The sequence below is a fragment of the Dermacentor albipictus genome, chromosome 1, assembly GCF_038994185.2.
Source record: "Dermacentor albipictus isolate Rhodes 1998 colony chromosome 1, USDA_Dalb.pri_finalv2, whole genome shotgun sequence".
NCBI lineage: Eukaryota > Metazoa > Arthropoda > Arachnida > Ixodida > Ixodidae > Dermacentor > Dermacentor albipictus.
This window is the reverse complement of record NC_091821.1, coordinates 36,701,785-36,722,938: the sequence shown is the minus strand read 5'-3', so window position 1 is coordinate 36,722,938 and position 21,154 is coordinate 36,701,785. Positions and strand designations below refer to the sequence as shown.

Genomic DNA, 21,154 nt, shown 5'->3' with positions numbered 1-21,154 from the left:
ATTTCCCCATTACACCGTCGAACAGGCGTGGCTGTTGGCAGCGTGCCCACTCCTGCTTGAATAATGAATAATCCTACTCGCCTTCAGCGTGCTTTCAGTTCGACTACGAATGTGCCGTGAAATGAAAACAAATGAAGAGAGAAACCGGATCAGCAGGCAAATGTACGCCAAATGAGGTGCACCCGTCAGGCGCTTCCGTCGGCGCCGTGGCTTAGTTGGTTAAAGCGCCTGTCTAGTAAACAGGAGATCGTGAGTTCGAATCTCACCGGTGCCTTTACTGTGCGGAAGACCGTCCGCATTCATTTTATTTGCTCAGCCGCCATGCCAGCTACACTTGCATTCTTTTATTGCTCGGCCACCTTGTAAGCTACGCTTGTAGCCGTGGCTTGAAGTAAGCATCCTGTTAAGCTTTAGTATTTCTTTATATGTTGAGGTAATCCCGAATATCAGCCATATTTAGTTCCATCAGATGCGGTGGCCAGCGCAGATCTTCGCCTCTTAACAGCCTTTCGCCCCGCGGTTGTCAACCTATACCTAATCACGCATCCTCATAATTTTTCAAACCCTACTGACTTCTCAACTAGACGGCACCAGCTGTGCATCGCTGCCCTAGAGGTTTGTGTTTCACAACTTTCTATTACCGCAAAAGTGGTTTATAGCTATAGTCGGGTACAACTTTAGAATAAAGGGGAGGCCTCGCCCACATGACCGAAGCGCGACAGCCGCTTGCCTCCGCGACTATAATTTTTTTTATCAGAGTACTGCAGGCCCGAAAAAGGGCCCAAGCAGGGGGGGCAAAAATACATAAAAATTAATCGAAGCAACGCGTACAAATAATAGCACAGAACACGATCATATACCTAGCAACAAAGAGGAGCAGTAATTGTAAAAGCGGAAAAATGAGAAGAAAAGGCACGAACCGCACAAACATTAGCAAATAGCAACATCGAGTGCAGGGTAATGAAGCGTAGCAACATAATGATATAAAGTTTTTTTTACGTACTTAAAACACAGCCTAATTGTCAAAAGCATGTCACAAACGCAGATACACACACAAAAAAACAAAAACACCAACAACATTTTACGAGGCTGTTACTGCAGCCAACGAGACACGGTATAACAAAACACAAGAAAGCAGATAAGTGTAGGTATAAATTCGCAGTACATAAATGCCAGTGATGTTAAAGACTTATATGTTCTAAAGCATCAGCATTAGATAACTGTGAAAAAGGTAGCTTGTTCTAATCTGTTATGGTGCATGGAAAGAAAGAATATTTGAAAAGGTTAGTTCGGGTCTTATAAGGTGTTAAAGAGTCAGTATGACCATGCCGTGTTCGACGAGCTGCTGGTGATCTTAAATAAGGATCTGGGTTTATAGACAAGAGATTATTCTTGAGCGAAAACAGAAATTTTAGTCTTCGTATTTTTCTTCGTAACTGTAGAGTCTGAATGTTTCGCTGCGTCATCAGACTAGAGGGAAAGTCACTTGTAGGATATTTAGAATAAATGAACCTGACAGCTTTACGCTGCATCATTTCAAGAGCATCGATGTTAGTTTTTGTATAGGGATCCCAGACAATGCTGTCGTATTCGAGTTTAGGTCGAATTAGATATGTATAAGCCGTTAACCTAGTTCTAGGAGGTACATGTTTTAGCTTATGTCTGAGTAAGCAAAGTTTCCTGAACGAAGAGCTACATATGTTAGAGATGCGAGTACTCCAGCTGAGGTTTTTGCATATTGTGATTCCCAAGTATTTGTACTCGCTGTCTTCCGCAAGCAGTTCGGAACCTAGTTTGTAGACAAACGACAGTTTTTAAATTTTCTTTTTGGTTATTGGCATGCATACTGTCTCACCTGTATTTAATTCCATGCTCCGTTGACGACACCGCGAAAGAATGCTTTGGAGATTAGAGTTTAGCACTAATTTATCTTCCCGGCAGTTAATGTTATTATACACTACACAATCGTCCGAAAATAATTTAATTTGTACCGGGGATTTAATTTCATTTGTAATGTCATTATAGTATATCAAGAATAGTAAATGGCCCCCTACGGTACCCTGGGGTACTACAGATGATACTGGAAGTTCGGTGGATGAGTGATCATTAATTGAAACAAACTGCATGCAGTTAGTCAGATAAGTAGCTACCCAATTCACTAAGTAGGTTGGAAGGTTAATTGATTCTAGTTTATTATTCAGTTTGCAATGTGATACAAAATCGAACGCCTTTCTTAAATCTAAAAATATTACATCAATTTGACCGGTCCTAACAAGAACACTAGCAAAATTGTGGATAACCGTTGTTAATTGTGTTACAGTAGAAAAACCCTTGCGAAAACCATGTTGGCAAGAAGAAAGTATGTTGTTATTCCCTACAAGCTTATTAATTGCCTTAGCTATAATATGTACAAGTAGTTTGCAGCATGATGAAGTTAGTGATATAGCACGACATAGATATATATATCAAAACGTTTATTTCAAAGAAAAAAAAATTGGAGGACGCTTAAGCTTCGCCTTCAGGAGTGGAACGCGACAGCGTTCCCGTCGACCCGCCAAGGGGTGTAAGACAATGGGTTACAGGGCAGCCATCACTTACGAGGCGCCCCGCATCGGACGTGGTGAGCGTCGAGCCATATGGTCGAGCAACGCGGCGTTCGGCGCAGCAACGAAACGTGCGCCTGAGCAAGCGGAACGAACCGAAGAACTCGGTATCTCGGAGGAGGAAATGATGCACGCCAGCCAAACGTCGTGATCGGCACGGGCAGAGAGATAGACAGATAGCGATCTAAAGAAAGGAAGGATGCTTGATTCTGCCGAGGGAGCAAGGCGAAGCGTTGTCAGGGGAGAGAGAGTCCGGGCAACGACCCCCCTCGCACCGGTCCTTCCACAGCTCCAGTGCGCGCGTGGTGCGCCATCTGTCGAGGCAGCGCCCTACATGGAGAGGAGGGGGTCTTCTGTGTTTGCCGCAAGATGGCTCTGCGTGTGCGGAAAGCGCAGAAGAAATGCAGCGGAAACGCACTTCGCTACTCTTGTAATTGCGACTTCTGTAAGTTACATGTTCATAATTATCTGTATACACTGCAGTATAACTTTCCACGGCTCGTTTCGAAGGCAACACCGCATTCACTAGAGGCGCGTTTGTACCGCTTGGAAGCATCAAACTCGTGGCTGAGTGGTAGCGTCTCCGTCTCACACTCCGGAGACCTTGGTTCGATTGCCACCAGCCCATCTTGGAAGTTGCTTTTTATTTATGAAGTGCCTGCCGTTATTTATCGCTCACGGTCAACGCCGCGGACGCCGACGCCGACACCCGACGCCGACGACACCGGCTTTTCTGCGACACGAGCTCCTTAACGCTATCGCGTTAAAATGCGGAAAGCGAGTGGGTGGAGCCCCTAGTCCAGGGCCCCACTGGCTTGAGCGGTCCGCCGTGGTTGGTCGAGGAGCGCTAGTTGCATCTCCCGATCCTCGCTGGCGAGCCAAGTCTCCCACTGCTCCCTTCCGGAAAGTTTGCCGACTATTTTTGGCGTATTAATTTTGGGTGGCCTGTTCTGGCAGTCCCACGTAATGTGGGCGAGAGTTGGCCGGCCTCCGCACCAAGGACAGCGAACGCTTTACAGCGTTGGGTGAATGTCATTTTTCAAATAAAGGTTTGGAAATGTGTGCGTCTGTATTCGGCGCCAGTCATAAGAGTCCTGCCTGGATAGGTCAGGGTGTGGTGGACTGTACTTTCTTCGCTCGCGCCGCTGGTGCTCAAGGATGTCTCGTGGTAAAAAGGGGTTTTCGTCAGAGTGGTCGACCGCCGTCCTGCGCCGTCCGCTCTCTCATTGCCCTCGAGTCCTGCGTGACCCGGGCACCAGATGATCATGTGTTTCTGCGTTAGGTTGGATCCTAATAGGTGAGTGGTGCAGTGTGGTAGCCTCCCGGTGAGGAATAGTCTACATGCGACTTGGGAATCTGTAAGAGTTATCGACGATTGTCCCAGAGCGTCCTTAGTTTTAATAGCTAGCGCGATGGCTGAAGCTTCTGCGGTATTCGCAGATGCAACTCTAGCCGTGGCGCAAGTCACAAGCCCTTGATTTGCGGCCGCTCCTACCACTGCGAGGGCGTATTTGTAAGCACCACATCGAGCGACATCTGTGTAGACTGTATCCAGGTTTCCACCGAATTACTGCATTAACTTTCGAGCTCGAGCACTTCTACGTCCCCGGTGGTATTTTGGAGTCATGTTCTTAGGGATTGGGGCTACTATGATCCTTTCACGAAGGACTCTGGGCAGAGATTCGAGTTCTTCTCCCGCGTACTGTGGACGAGTAGGGTAACCCACGCGGCAAAGTAATTTTCTGCCAGAGGAGGTTAAGCTAAGCCGCTCCCGCTGAGATATGAGCGTCGCTGCCCGTAGCTCCTCGTAGTTATTGTGAATCCCGAGGGCCAGCAGGTGTTCAGTAGAGGTTCCCTGTGGTAGGCCGAGAGCCGCTTTGTACGACGTTCTAATCAACGCATCTAGGGCCTTTAGTTCTGTTTTCGTGGGGTCCTGGAAAGGGAGGCTATATGTGAGACGACTTAGCAAAAAAGCCTGAACGAGCCGGATCGTCTCTGTTTCCTTGAAACCTTTTCGGTGATAAGTTACTCTACGGATCATACGGGAGATCTGTTTCACCGTAGTCCTAAGGGTTTTAATGGTGTGGTCTACTCGTTTGTTGCTTTGCAACCACAGTCCGAGGACTCGCATTTTCTGGACCTCCTTTATCTGGCTGTCTTTTAGAAAGAGGTTCACCGGCTCGTGAGTTTGACGGCCTCGACCTCGTATCCTTATAAATTCTGATTTATCGGGAGCGCAGCTCATTCCACTGCTGCGAGCGAAGGTTTCAACAACGGTCGCTGCTTCTTGCAGGATTTCTTCTTTTTGTCCTAACGAGCCGCTGGTTGCCCATAGGGTAATATCGTCTGCATATATCGCGTACCCTAGCCCAGGTACGACGTCGAGTGTTTTGGCTAAGCGTCTCATGCCGATATTGAAAAGAAGGGGGGAGAGTATCGCCCCTTGCGGTGTACCTCTATTGGGCATGGGAAAAGTGTCTGAGCGCGTAGTGCCAATGCCTATTGTCGCGGTGCGAGAGCTCAGGAAAGAGCGGGCGTAATCATAGATTCTTTGTCCACAACCGATGTCACTTAGCTCAGATAAGATAAGTTCATGTGAAATAGTGTCGAATGTACTTTTTAAATCAAGAGCCAGGACGAGATGTTCCGCACCAACCGTGGTGTTGCATAGAACTTCTTCGCGAAGTAGCAGGAAAACATCTTGTGTCGACAAATGTTGGCGGAAGCCGAATATGTTAGTGGGAAATAGGTTGCGGTCTTCAATGTAAGACGTGAGATGTGTGTGGATCACCTTCTCAAATAATTTGCCATGAAAGGAGGTTAGTGATATCGGCCTGAGATTTTGTAGATCATGAGGTTTTCCTGCTTTCGGAATAAGCACGATTTTAGCCTCCTTCCACTTTTGTGGAACTACGCCCCTCTCCCATATCTGTTCATTAAAATACCGGGTAAGCTGTTCTAGGCGCTCGTCGCTCAGGTTTCGGATCATAGCATTTGTGAGCTGATCTGGTCCTGGAGCATTATTTCTCTTCGCAGCTTGCGCTGCCGCGAAGAGTTCTGCCTTAGTTATCGGAGCGTCTAGCACCGCGTTTTCTTGCCCTTGGTATGGCAAGGTGCATGGGGGAGTGATTACTGCTCCTACGTACTTCTCTTTAAGCTTAGTGAGGAGGGCCTGATCTGTTTCTGAAAACTCTCCGGCAAGTTCGGTGGATGAGTGATCATTAATTGAAACAAACTGCATGCAGTTAGTCAGATAAGCAGCCACCCAATTCACTAAGTAGGTTGGAAGGTTAATTGATTTTAGTTTATTATTCAGTTTGCAATGTCATACAAAACCGAACGCCTTTCTTAAATCTAAAAATATTACATCAACTTGACCGGTCCTAACAAGAACACTAGCAAAATTGTGGATAACCGTTGTTAATTGTGTTACAGTAGAAAAACCCTTGCGAAAACCATGTTGCCAAGAAGAAAGTATGTTGTTATTCCCTACAAGCTTAATAATTGCCTTAGCTATAATATGTACAAGTAGTTTGCAGCATGATGAAGTTAGTGATATAGCACGACAACTTGTTACTAGTGTAGCGTCACCTTTCTTCAGTGCAGGTGCAACACGTGCCAAGAGCCAATCTCTAGGCAGGGTAGCTGAAGACAAGTACACTTGAAATATAATAACTATAAAAGGTGCTAATGCTTCGGCATACCTCCTCAAAAAAAAAAAACGTTGGGCATGTCATCTGGACCTGGGGAGGATGTAGTTTTAAAGTTGAGTAGCATTGAAACAACACCTGGTAATGACACAATATCAGCTGCAGAGTTGCATGGCGTACAGTTATGAAGTGTAGTGGTATCAGAGTTAGAAAAAACACTGCGGAAGTATTCATTAAAATATTGCGCAATATTGCGCTTTTCATTGATGATAATCTCCTCGTGTACAATATGGCTAATTACTTTGTTCTTTTTTCTTAGATAGGCCCAACATTTTTTCGGTGCGAAGCGAATAAAATTTGGCAGTGTATGCTGGAAGTACCGACGCTTAGTATGCCCCAACTTTTGGTTTAAGTTATTCTGGATTTCTTGGATTGCGTCACGTGAACCACATCGCCGTTCTAAGCGTTTAGCTCTTCTTTTAATGTGTAAGACTTCTCTTGTAATCCAGGGAGTAACTTTAGATGTTCGCTTAGTTCTGCTCGGAATAAAATTGTTGAGGCAGTGATTGACAATTTTTTAAATGTGTCCCAAAGTACAAAAATATCATACCCTCGGAAATTGTCAAGGCATATTTCAAGGTAATCTAGAACGCTTTCATCATTGGCTCGAGAGAAGTCTTTAATAGTAATTGTCTTGTTTTTACTGACTTAACAGGAGTTCAACGAGCATGTCAAATACACGAGTTCATGGTCAGAAATGCCAGGTTCAACGGAGACAGAAAATTTTTCAAAGGATTGACTTACAAAAACAAGATCAAGGACCGTTGGTGACGTGCCATGAACGCGTGTTGGATGTTTGACAACTTGTTGCAAGTTATGACAAAGCATAATATTGCGTAGGTAGTTCATGTGTAAGTCAGACTCGGTGAAGGAAGATACATTCTCCCAATCAATGTGTGGGAGATTAAAATCGCCTATAAGCAGCACATTATCACTTGTCAACGATGCAATATGTTCACAAAGATCATCAAGGAATTACGCAGGTGACTCAGGGGCTCGATAAACGCCAAATAAAAATGTTTTACCCCGGCAAGAAAGTTTCAGTGTAACAGCTTCTAGGTTACTGGCTTGACGTAAAGGAACAGCAGTTATATTTTTGTTTACCAGAACTGCTACTCCGTCACACCTCGATGACCTATCATGACGATAGGCCTGATAGGACGGGGGGAAAAGAACTGCGTCATCAATAGCGTCATGCAGCCACGTTTCGGTTAACACAACTACATGGGGATTGTTACTCAAGATAACCGATTCAAGTTTCTCAGTTTTGTTAACAATGCTGCGAGCATTAATGTTTAGAACCCGTAATTCTTTGACTGCAACCGTAGTGCGTCAGTCATTTGGAGCACCTTGATTACCACGAATTTGCGTTCTCGCGTATTTTTGTTCATCCCAAACGAAGAACTTGTTATCCACTCGCAGTCTGTCATTAATTAAGCTGACTTTCTTTCTCTGTTCCTTCTCAGCTTTTGCGCTGTTCCATAGAAGTCTTCGCTTACTCAGAGTACTTCGCGAATAGTCATTCTGGACCGACATTCTGGCGCCTTTTAATTTGTAAGTGTTTTTCAATACAAGCTGCTTTTCATTAAAATCCTGGAAATGAATTATGACTGGTCTTTGTTTGCCCGGCCTTCCAAGGCGATGAATTCTACCAACGGATTTACATGAAATGTCAAGATTTGCAGCAAAAATTTCGTCGCAAAAGCTGTGCGTCTAAAACGTGTAATTCTCGGTATTTATGAAGAATTTTGTATTTTTATGACTGGTTTGGTAGAGCTCTCGTGATTGAAATGCTACAGCACATGCCGGATCGCGAGAAAAAAATTACTTTATGCCTTGATGATGATGATATGTGGTGTTTAATGGCGCAAGGGCCAGGTTTGGCCAAAGAGCGCCATGACAAGTGGTGATGTTGACGATGGATTATGGAGATGTGACTTGGCTGTAAAGTGGCCTAAAATTGTCGCTGTAAAGTGCGTAAAATCTACGTGCTATAAAATTATGGCGATGACTAATGACGAATACTATGAACACTAGAATGTATTGGGAAAAATGATGCAATGTACAAAATATGTGAGATGCTAAAATTTTCTAAGGGCACTACTGCCTCGCCAAAACCCTTGAACCCAAGGGACGAGAGGCATGTGCTATACGAAACAACTATCACAGCGCTATCCTCTATAGAGAGGAGGCGCTACGAACGTATGGGCTAGTTACATGTAATGCAACATCTTTCAGAAAACCTAGGACAGTGCTGGTGTCAAAGAGCGGTTCTGCACCGAGTAACATAACAGGATGAAGGGGGATGTGCTGCCGGTATGCTAGGGGAAAATGCTTCTTTCTTTCATATTCGGCTTCCCGACACTCCAGCAGGACGTGGAGGACGGTCAGCCTCTCCCCGCATCTACCACAGGTTAGAGGCTCGTTTCCAGTGAGTAAAAAGTTGTGCGTGCCAAATGTGTGTCCTATTCTTAGACGACAAAATAGGACATCTGTCCGGAGTGATTTTGTTACAGGAGGCCAGAAACCTAATTTTGGCTTTATTACATGCAACTTATTATTTGTTTCCAGGTCCCACAATCGTTGCCAGTAGTTTCGCAGTTTCCTTCTTAAGAAGGGTTTCAGGTCTGTGACAGGGACCGCAGCGGTAGAATTAACAGTGTGTGATGCAATTGATGTGGCCATCTGGTCCGCTAGAACATTACCCTGGATGCCCCTATGGCCAGGAACCCAGCATATAATCACATGCTGGTTTGATACATATGCTTTACATAATATGGAATAGAGTTCAATTATTATAGGATTTTTGTGCTTACAGAACGACATCAAAGACTTCACAACACTAAGGGAGTCCGTATATATAACTGATTTTTCGAGCTTTGATTTCCTTATATGCTTCACGGTCGACAATATTGCGTAGGCCTCAGCCGTGAAGATACTAGTTTCCGGATGCAGTAAATCGGATTCCGAGAAGGATGGACCGACGGCTGCATATGACACCCCCTCGCGTGACTTCGATGCGTCTGTGTAGAACTCAGTGCAGGAGTATTTGTACTGGAGTTCGCGGAAATGCATTTGGATTTCAATCTCTGGAGCATGCTTTGTGACTTCCACGAAAGATATATCACATTGTATGAGCTGCCACTCCCAAGGAGGTAGCAGCTTGGTTGGATGCATTAGGGGAAGCTCGAGGAGTGGAACGTGCATTTCTTCACTAAGCTCCCTCACACGCAGCGAGAAAGGCTGTCTTACGGAGGGACGATTGCGAAAGAGTGTAGCATATGTCACGTCATTAACGGTATTAAAACAGGGATGTTCTGGATTTGAGTGGACTTTCAGTAAATATGTTTGGCTGATGTACGTTCTCTGGATATGAAGCGACCACTCATTCGATTCTGCATATAAACTTTGTACGGGACTCGTTCTGAAAGCTCCTGTGGCTAAACGGATACCTAGATGGTGGACCGGATCTAGCATCTTTAGCGTGCTCGGGGCTGCAGAATTGTAGATCACGGCACCATAATCTAATCGTGAACGGATCAGGCTCTTATAGAGATTAATTAAGCACTTCCTGTCACTACCCCACGATGTATGGGATATAAGTTTCATTAGGTTCATTGTTTTCAGACATTTTTCTTTAATATGTTTAATGTGGGGGACGAAAGTGAGTCTGTAGTCTAGTATAACACCTAGAAACTTGTGCTCTTTGTTTACGGGTATTTGTTGTCCACAAAGTTCTAAGCAAGGATCTGGGATCATTCCTCTCTTTCTTGTAAAAAGAACGCAAGAGCTTTTGTTAGGATTGATCTTAAATCCATTATTGTTTGCCCACATTGAGACTTTGTTCAGGCCATGCTGTACCTGCCTCTCGCAGACTGCGAGGTTACAAGATTTGAAAGCTATTTGTATATCGTCCACGTAGACAGAATAAAAGCTTGCCGGTGGTAATGAAGCGCGAAGCGTGTTCATCTTCACGATGAAAAGTGTGCAGCTGAGCACGCCTCCTTGGGGTACACCCGTTTCTTGTGTAAAAGGTCGTGATAGTACATTGCCGACTTTTACCCGGAAGGTACGACTGGACAGATAGCTTTCTATTAGGTTAAGCATATTTCCATGGATACCCATTTCTAACAAGTCTCTTAGGATTCCGTAACGCCACGTCGTATCGTACGCCTTCTCCATATCGAGGAATATGGATAAGAAGAATTGTTTGTGTACAAATGCGTCCCGGATATTTGCTTCTACACGTATAAGATGGTCAGTTGTGGAGCGCCCTTCTCGGAAGCCGCACTGATAGGGATCAAGGATTTTGCTCTGTTCAAGGAAATGAATGAGTCGCCGGTTAGTCATTTTTTCAAACACCTTACAAATGCAACTTGTGAGGGCTATCGGGCGGTAACTTGATACTGAGGAAGGGTCCTTGCCTTGTTTCAAAACAGGGACCACAATGGCTTCCTTCCATGCGGTTGGAAGGTACCCTGCATTCCAAATGGTGTTGAAAAGTGTGAGTAGTGTAACCTGCGTGTCATTGTGTAAGTTTTTGAGCATTTCATACATGATTCTATCAGATCCTGGTGCGGAGCTGTTGCATGCGCTCAAGGCAGCTCTCAATTCGGCAATACAAAATGGACGGTTGTAAGGCTCATTCTTTCGACCTTTTCTTATTAGTGGCTTACGTTCTTCTGTTTGTTTGTATTTGAGAAAGGATTGTGTATAATTTGTTGGACTTGACACGCTTTCAAAATATTCCCCAAGTAAGTTTGCCTGGTCTTGCAGTGTATCGCCCTGTGTGTTTACCAGGGGGACTGAGTATGTTTGCCTCCCTCTAATCCTATTAACTCTGTTCCAGGCTTTGGCCTCATCCCTAAACGAGTTAATACTCGATAGATACTTTTGCCAGCTTTCTCTTCTGGCCTGTCGGCGGGTTCTCCTACCTTGGGATTTTACTTTTTTAAAGTTGACAAGATTTTCTGCAGTGGGCGAAGCGCGTAGCAACTCCCACGCTTTGTTCTGATTCCTACGTGCGATTCTGCATTCATTGTTCCACCACGGGACATGCCGTTTGTATGCCGAGCTGCTTAATTCACGTATGCATTTAGATGCGGCATCTATTACGAAGGCTGTGAAGTACTCCACAGCAGCATCGATTTCTAAAGAAGACATGTCATCCCATGATATACTAGTTAAGTTTCGGAACCTCTCCCAGTCTGCTGTGTCAATCTTCCACCTAGGAGCGTGTAGTGGATATTCATTTTCTTTAGGTGATCTTAGCAGTATAGGGAAGTGGTCGCTGCCGTAAGGGTTGTCGGCAACTTCCCATTCAAGTTCAGGCAGTACAGACGGGGAGACTATGCTAAGATCTATGGAAGAATAGGTTCTGTTTGCTAGCGAGTAATATGTGTGTTGCTTCTTATTCAACAGACACGCACCAGAAGAAAAAAGGAATTGTTCGACAAGACGTCCTCGCGCATCTATATGAGGGTCGCCCCACAGGTAGTTATGAGCATTGAAATCGCCAAGAACAACATAGGGTTCTGGCAATTCATCTATAAAGGACTGAAATTCATGTTTGCTTAGTTTAGAATGTGGGGGAATATAAAGCGAGGAAATAGTGATAAGTTTCTTTAGCAGAATAGCCCGAACCGCCACTGCCTCAAGGGCCGTTCGTAGCTGTACACGTTGACAGGCTATGCTTTTTTGAATTATAATTGCAACACCACCCGATGATGCGACAGCATCATCGCGATCTTTGCGAAATGTTACATACTGTCGAAGAAAGTTTGTGTATTTTGATTTCAAGTGTGTTTCCTGTAAACACAGCACTTTTGGGTTGTGTTTATGGATGAGTTCTTGAACATCATCAAGATTCCTAAGCAGACCTCTGACATTCCATTGAATGATTTGTGTATCCATATTTTAAATTAAATTGGTGCTGTGGTTACGAAAACGGAAGGGATGTCTTAGATTACAGAGCCCTTTCGAGGCCCTGTAACCGGGGTTTTGCTCTTTTTGAAGCGTTCGAGGGAACCTCGCCGCTCCTTAGGCGCCGGATGCGCCTTGAGGATAGGTGTAGTGTCCATTGCCTCTTGTGAGGCGCCGGACACCTGCTCTTGCGAGCGAGAAGTTTCCCGAGAGGGTCCCGCCTTGGAGGGCAAGACCCCTGCGCCCACCAGCCCGGAGGTCGATGGGGCTCCCTGGGAGATTTGGCTGCGCCGGCCGTTGCCAGCGCTGGAAGGGACCTGGGAGGTTGAGGCAGCCTCGGCTGCGCCCACCTTCGGGGTCGACGGTCCCTTCTCCTCGGTTGACGGAGCAGCGCTAGCTGCAACCGCCGCGGGGGCAGATGGCGTAACTGCCGACTCACTGCTTGTGGGTCGGACAGCCGCCGGAGGCCGTTGTGACGCTGCCCCCTGACGCGCCACATCGTCAAAGGTGTGCTTTGGCAGGAAAGATACCCGCCTGCGTGCCTCTTTGAAACTTATGTTTTCCTTGACTTTGATTGTAACTATTTCCTTTTCTTTCTTCCACGATGGGCACGACCGCGAGTATGCAGCGTGCTCCCCTTCACAGTTTACGCAGTGGAGAGAGTTTTCACAAGTTTCAGAGGTGTGCTCATGAGCACTGCATTTTGCGCAGGTTTGGCGGCCTCGACAGCTCTGTGAACTGTGACCGAAACGCTGGCATTTGAAGCAACGCAGAGGATTTGGAACGTATGGGCGAACGTATGGGCGAAAAATAATTGGACATATTCAGGTTCCTTGAGGGTCGAATTCATAGAGTATTTTGATTATGGCCGAGGTAATGCCATCAGAACTTGGCACTGAAGAAGGCAGCGTACAAACGACATGTGCTAATTCTCATGTCCAGAAATTCATTGTCTGACATTGTACTCGGTAGACGGGATGACATAACTGAAGTGAAATGGTATTCTAAGGCATTGAAGATATGTTCTAGGGATTCAGACTTTTCACCTAGCGAAATAACGAAAGATGCAGTACTTACCGGCAGCAGGAGCCTCTTCGAGAAGACGGCAAACTTCTAAAGAGGGATTTTCTGTTTCGAAATTTGGAAAGATAATTGGAACGTTGCACATGATATCAAATCGGAGACCGTACGCTTGAAAGAAGCAGCAACAAACTTGTAATCTCTCAAGTTCTTCAGAATTTGATTAAAAAGAGGACGCTGCTAAGCAGCCTTGTCATGCCTGTGTATGCGCATTACTCTAGAATTAGACTGCGGAATGAACCAGTCGGCTTTAGCTTGGCCAAATTTAAAGCCAAATTCTTCAAGCAACGCTTGAAAACAGTACATTGGCTTGTTTCTTTAATAACCTCAGCAATAGCTGTCCGAGAAAACAAAGGTAACCTCAAGTAATATGAGAAGATTTCACAATCAACAGAAATATAAGCATTAAAACGGAATTAAATTAAAGAGTGACCACGTAATAAATAATAGGAATGTGGCTGCCTCTTCGTGGCGCAACCTAAAAGAGTCCCAGAGACGAAGACGAACTAGAAAAGGCAAGATCTATCGCTGAGCGCTAGTGTCCGCAAACAAATGTTTCAACCCTGTTGCAAAAACCAGCTTCTCCCAGCGTCTTCCAGTGTGAAACCAGCGCGCTTTTTGGCGCTGGGTCGCACTGGGTACGCTGGCACTCGCTGGGACTCACTGGCACACCAGTGAGAACGCTGGATAAGAGCTGGGTCACACAGGAAGAGACGCTGGTTCCACTGCCATGACGCTGGGGCGCACTGGTTTGTGCTGTACAGGCGCTGGTTCTCGCTGCAGTTCGCTGGTTCGCACTGGAAACTGCGCTGGTTGTGTTTGTGCCGCACTGGTTCCAGTACACATGGACGAGCGCTGCTGAATAATAAATGCTTTATACAATTTTATCACTTGATACTAATCTCTTGTCCTAAATAACGCTATATTTTGGGGTTATAAACCCTATTTCGTGTCACAGCTTGGAATAAATTTGCGTGAGCTGCCTTGTTTATTAATGTTCGAAATTATACAAGAAACAGCATTACGAAGATTAAATTACCAGGTATTTCCCACAAATATATCTGTTCTGAAACCCCAAGCCACATGATGGAAATCAACGACACAAGCCAATACTATATTTTTGCTGCTGGAAGCTAAAGTAACGTCAAGATAACGGGCACCGTGCATGCCTGCAAGACCAGGGCTGCACAACATACGACCTGCGGCCCGCAAGCGGCCCGCGGGGCAAGGTATAATGTAAACGAAAATAAACCCACTTGGGAGTTTTTAACAGGTGGTTGCCCTAAAGCCTCTCCTCCTCGAATATTTACTCCGACGTATGGGAGCAAAACAGCGTCATGCCCTCGTTTCACTCTGTAGGTTACCTGCGGGAGGAATAAGGCGACATGACGCCATTTTACTCCGCTTCAAAATCTTGTTCTCCTGTGAAAACTCCGACAGGGAGTTTTAAAAAACTCCCCTCTGCCGAAATAGGTTGGTCACATGGCGCTTCCCATGAGGCTGTGCGCCTCGCCAGCGTCCGAGCGCGTTCGACGGAGCCGGTAGTGCTCATGGCTGACGGTTTGTTTACATCTGTGAAGCGTCGTTCGGTGACAACGTTTTGTCAATTTCTTTCCCGTAGTTCCTTCCATAAAGTGTTATAGGCGTGCCTGAAGCTCACTGTGTCTCAGATTCAAGTACGTTAGCTCTGATCACTTTGCTGACAACGATGAATGCAAGAGCAACGTTTTCAAGTGCGGAAAAAGGATCAGGTATACCTCGAAGCTGTTCACTGGCTCGTGATGTCGGCTCATGTTCTGACTGTGTTATCGTGCTGCGTGACCGTGGCTTGTGTTCTTCAGTACGTACAATGCGACTTTTATGTCCTTTTGTGTACATGCTGACAACGTCCGGTGTAATGTTTTTGCTTACTGTAACTAATGCATTACTTTTTGGCCACGAACGCCGGCAGCGTGCGAAGTCGCTTCAGCACTCGCAGAATGGCATGCTAATTTTGAAAAATTACGCCACTAACATTTTCTCTCACTATTCTGAATTAACAGTTTTGTGTTGATTAAGGTATTCTGTTAATTTCAGGGAGGCAGATCTCGTATGAACGAGCATGTGAGTCGTAATTCTGAAAACAGCACAGGTGCACCCTAGGCGGTTTTGAGGCACACAGTATCGTGGCTGTATATACTGGCAGCGTTGCTTTTTGAGTATCGTGTGTACGTCGGATATCTTTCAAGGTTCTGCATTGGGCGTTTCTGAAATGTTTATGTATGTCATGATTTATGTGCTTTCATTGACTTGCTTCGTTGAATTTAACGCGGTCTTGTGTATATATTTCGAAATTTGAGCAATAGCCTCTGCATATAAGAATCTTTCGCAAGCTAACGCGCTACCTTTTTTTCATAGTCCCGTTGCACCTCGAAAAAGCTCCGTCCATTGCAAAGCAAAAAATAAATAATACAGAAAGAAACTCCCATGGTTCCACGCAAAAATTCCGCTCGCACGGAGTAAAAATTCTACTCCGATCATACGGAGCATAATAAACTCCCAACCGGGGCGTCGCTAGAGGAAAAGCATTATACTTCCACCTAGGAGTTATTTCCGTTTACAGTATACATTTACGAAAGAAAAGAATGAATCTGAGGCAGCTACGAGGGCGTCCTTCCGAATATCCTTGCTTATCGCACGTTCAGGTTGCCCATTCACAGATAGCGACAGCATAGGCCTCCTGCGCTACCCATGCATGTAGCGCTGCGAAAAAAGCAATTGCTATAGCACCCCCATCGCAGCATTGGGAGCTGTCTGCTGACAAAAGTGCCTGGACCAGTAATTAAAGTTTCTTCCGCCCTTCCACATTGCACAAGGAGAGGAAACATAGCCAGTCGAACTAAGTGCACGCTGTCAAAGAAGTTTCGGGTATTTCGGCTCGCTGCAACTCGAAGTACACAGCGAGCATCGTGCGACATCCCGATCGAGGTAAGTTCTGCGATGTTCTCTCGCGCCCGACGTCTCCGTGCTAAATTTGTGTCTAGACAATCTCAAGGCGATCAAGCGCATGCACGACCAAACTATTACTGCATTGGGGGCAAGCGGCCCAGGGCGACCTTCGCCTCTCAGTTATTCTCGCATCAACGCTCGCTTCTTGTGGCCTTCAACTGTCTTACAGGCACATCTTCAATCCTATAGTTACGGCCGTCTTCCGTTGATGGTTAAACGGGGAAGAGGGGTTGGGGCATAGGTGTACATGTGCGTGCCGGCTATCGTGCGTGTACGAGAGTGCTGGTGCAACTGACAGTGGTCGCTGTATACAGCCCAGCGCCGCCGAGAAACAATGAGGCGGCCATCTTAAATATTTTGCGAAGGATTCGTATGACACACGTGTTAGTATAGTTGAGAGGTAAAACCTCAAAGGTAAAACCTGAGAGCTAAAACCTGCAAAGCTCCTAAAACGTATATAGCGAATCGAAATTATTGCGCGTTAGTTTCGGTTATGGCAGGATAGATGCGGTCGCTCTGCGTGATACGCGAAATGCGCTCATCGGTAACTATAGGTCCGACATTCGAATTAAACATCTGTGCGCGACGAGAACAGAGTGATCGTGGATGCAGCGTCATATATATGTGACACGTATGTATAGGTTAAAACTACAATTGACTGTAAAACAAACCACGAAATAGCTATATAGGTGCAATTTGAATTATCCTTCTCCACTTCTCCATTCTTTTTTATATTTATTTTCTGTGCTAGCGTCAAAAAATCATGCCGATTACTGTGGTCGGTGCGACGTGCGATCATGTTGTTGATGGCACGCCGCAGGCCTCCTGCGACGAGTGCGATTTTCGTAGTATGCGATCACAATTTAAACCGGCGGACAGGTCTCTACACCCGCAGCATGGCTCACATTTTTTTTCTTCTGCTTCTTCATTTTTGATCACTGCTGTTCCAAACGAAGTTGTCGCTGCATATACTTTCGTTACCACTCGGCAGTCACGGCGTTCCGTCTCTAAGGCGAGCGGCCGTCGCGGAGTACACGTATAGTTTCGCTTTTCCCGTTTGTTGAACAGCCCTTATCCTGCATTTTCGCCACTCTGCTTCGCATGAACGAGACGGAAAAGGGTAAAATTTAACCTTGTGATGCAGTCCTTCTGTCCTTCTTGTTCGTGGCAATTCACGACGCAACAGCGGCGTTGGTGACGACGTTGCGTCGCAGGACGCGGCGCGGTACGGCAGCTCTCGCTTCCGCTTTCTGCATGGGTCTGGCGAATGAGGCGAGCAACTATTCTAGGACGATTTTGTAGTTGTTAGGCGTTTTCGAAGTGCTATAGACGCAATAAAAACACGCATCATGCACCAGGAACAAGTGAAATAGGTGCTTCCTATCCGATGGCTACGCAACCAACTGAATCAGCCAGTCGGACTCTGTATTACTCGATTCCATGCCCCACATGCACCAGCAGGTGGCGCCACGCTTGTTTCAAAACTATCGCGCAGGAAGCCTATAAAGGAGTGCCTCATTATTCCCAGCGAATAGATGTGCCCGGAAAAAAAAGTTGGCATTTGGAAACCTTTCAAGGTCTGAGCTTTTCAAGAATGACGGCCGAGAGACGCGTTTATGATATTACAAGCGACTTAACAAAATAGCTCCGGTGCACTTGCAGCAAGTTCGCCTGCTACTCCGTAGCTTTGGACGAGTGCACAGATATCACAGACGCAGCTGAGTTGCTTGTTTTCGTTCGAGGGGTGGATGAAAACTTTGGTGTCACTGAGGAACTTGCAGAGCTGTGTTCAGTTCACGGACGAACAACAAGAGAAAGTCAAAAGCAAAGAAGTCAAGAACGTCGTCGAGAAACTCAATCTGTCGGAAAAGCTCGCAAGTGTCTGCACAGATCAAGCCATAGCTCTTATTGGGAATAGAAACGGATCCATCGCGTTTCTCAACGCATGTTGCGTCGTGAAAGCTAAGAGTACTACTACGTGCTGCACCAGGAAGCGCTCTGCGCCAAGGTTAGGAACATTGAGCATGTGCTGAGGATTGTGACGCCAGTCGTCAATCTCATACCTTCTCACAGGTTCAAGCATAGAAGATTTCAAGAGTACTTGCAGGAAGTTGAAATCAACCACGAGGACGTCCCGTATTAGGACCTTGGTGTGGGCGAGTTGGTGTAACATTCTTGAAGAAAAAACAGTGCTACAAAGACGTGGACTAAATGAAAAACATGTACGACGGACAGGCCTGTCCGTCGTACATGTTTTTCTTTAATGTCGCGTCTTTGTAGCGCTGTTCTTTCTTCAAATCCCGTATCACACCGACGTTAGCTGGTTAAGCCGTGGGAATGCTTTGAATGGCTTCGTGGCGCTCAGAGGAGACATCACTAGTTTCTTGATCGACGAAGCGAAAAGCGTTCTGTACTTCAAAGACGACGATTGGTTGTGGCACCTAGCAGTTCTCATGGTTATAAGAGGCCATCTTAACACGCTCAACACAACGCCAAAGGATCATATGTCATTGCGGACATGGTGAGCACCATATTCGCGTTCCAAGAGAAACTGTGCTTGTTCACGTTGCAGTTCACATGCATGAACATAGTGCACTCGCCTGCCTGCCAGAAGCTCTTTCCGGCTGGCGAGAAGCATAGGTCCGTAAGTGCCACCTACGCGCAACATATCGAAACCCTTCTGGCAGAGTTCCAAGAGCGGTTCAAGTATCTGAAGACGAGAATCAGCGCTACCACCTGTTTCACGACCCGTTCACGGTGACGCCGAAACACTGCGACTCCACAGTACGGCTAGAGCTCACCGACCTGCAGTGTCTGCCAGAGCTAAAGGTCTTGCACCGAGAGCAGCCCCACCTTCGGTTTTATAAGAAACTTGATAAGAACAAATACGGAAACAAATACCTTGCAACTAGAGTCTCTCTTCGGAAGTGCGTACGTCTGTGAGCTGATGTTCTCTTTAGTGACTTAATGACAGCCGCCTTCGGTCTTCTGCGACCTATACAACCTTACAAGGCGTGCTGAAGGCCTTTCCACAAGCAAAAAGTGTTAATTCTTCGTCTCCTTTATTTTCAGCTTATCTTGGTGGATACTATGTTTTTCTGTCGTTTATGTATACGCCGAGCTATTTATATTCCTTGATTATGGGTATGACTTGCTGTTGAATTGACACCCTGTAATTACTTTAGTTTTATTAAAAATCATGATTCCCGATTTCTCTGTGCTAAACGTATTGCCTAGATTTTTTCGTTGCATTGCCACATATATTCGCAAGTCTCTGTAAATCTGTTGCATTGTCAGCTATAGGACTATGTCATCCGCATACAGGAGTCCGGAGACCTTCTGTTGTATCATTTTCCCATTACGCATGTAGAATAAATCAATCGCAAATTCACTGTTTTCCCGTCGTCTTTCTATCTACTTAACAAAAAACGTGAACAATACTGGAAACAGAGGACATCCTTGCTTCAGTCCCTGGTGAATTTCCACCACTTCATTACTATTTCGGCGTTACCATTCAATTTGTACTCAGTTGTCTCTATATATCTCCCTCAGCAGCTCTACAAAATTGTAGTCTATGTCTTCGTGCTTGAGAATAACCAATAACAATTTCCTGTCTAAGTTGTCGTAGGCTTCCCTAATATCTAGAAATGCTATCCATAAAGGTGTATTCTGAACTACTGAAACCTCTATGCACTGAGTTAGTACAAACATATTATCCTCTAAGCGTCTGCCTGGCCTTAACCCATTGTGTAGTTCCCCCAGCACATCATTTTTCTCCACCAACTTAGACAGTTCTAATTTTACGGCTTGCATTGCCATTCTATACATCACCGACGTCATTGCAACTGGCCTGCACAAGCTCATCTTATCCTTATTACCTTTGCCTTTGTATTATCTTGCTTTCACGCCATCCAGCCGAAATTTTCTTCGTTTTAATCACTTGCTCTATGGCATTAGTCAGCAGTGCCTTGCTATATATAGACCCAGGTTTTGGATTTGATATATTGTGATTTCATTGGATCCTGTGGCCATGTTATTGGGGACATTTCCTTCTGCTTTTGTTCTTCCGGTAAAAGTTTTGTGCGCTAAATTTTTATCTCTCCGGCTTCTATGTTTTTCAGAAGTGTGGCTTGCTGAGCGAGTTGGTAATGCATCTTGACATGGGCAGCGCGAAACAACAGAGACAAAATGAAAAAAAAGAACACAGACAGAGCGCAGACTATCAACTGAATATTTTACTGAAAGAGAGACAGATATATAGAAACGCTATAAGAACACGTGGTCACCAGGATTTAAAAAAGTCTGCTGTTGCTGGATCTGTTGATGAACCCTGGGTGTGTTAGCCAGGGCTGGTCACGACGACGGCAAAGGATGTGGAATATCATTTCGATCACGGTCGTCATGTAGTATAGCTGAACTTAGGAGCAGGTTCGTGGCCAATGATAGCCTCGTATGCACCTCATGGCATCGAGACTGCCCAAGCCGAGGCCCTCGCTATGCAATGAGCGATAAGGAGAAATGGATCGGATGGGTTCTATTTTTTGTTAGTTACAACCACATGAGCCTGAAATTCAATCAGATTTCATTTTTTTTTAATTTCCTGGAGGATACGGCACAATGCGGCCTGTTTGTGGGTTAGCTATTGAGGTGGACACTATAATAAAATTTAAATTAAGAGATCTACATAAAAGACGCGTAACTAATTTACTTTCAAACCATTCACTTTTGCGCGCATGACTCACTTGTGAACTTGAAGCCACACAGTAAGGAACTGTTAACAATTTAGCAGCAATCCTATACTTATCGCATTTCAGTGTCGCCATTGGCGTATTACTCGAGAACAGGACAAAA

The 21,154-nt window shown here is 45.5% G+C and overlaps 1 non-coding gene across 1 annotated transcript; it reads left to right on the top strand.

The window, feature by feature from the left end:
* Positions 1–200: 200 nt before the first annotated feature.
* Positions 201–274, top strand: TRNAT-AGU (transfer RNA threonine (anticodon AGU)). The gene has a single exon. It is a non-coding gene; the product is annotated as a tRNA-Thr (tRNA).
* Positions 275–21,154: the final 20,880 nt, after the last annotated feature.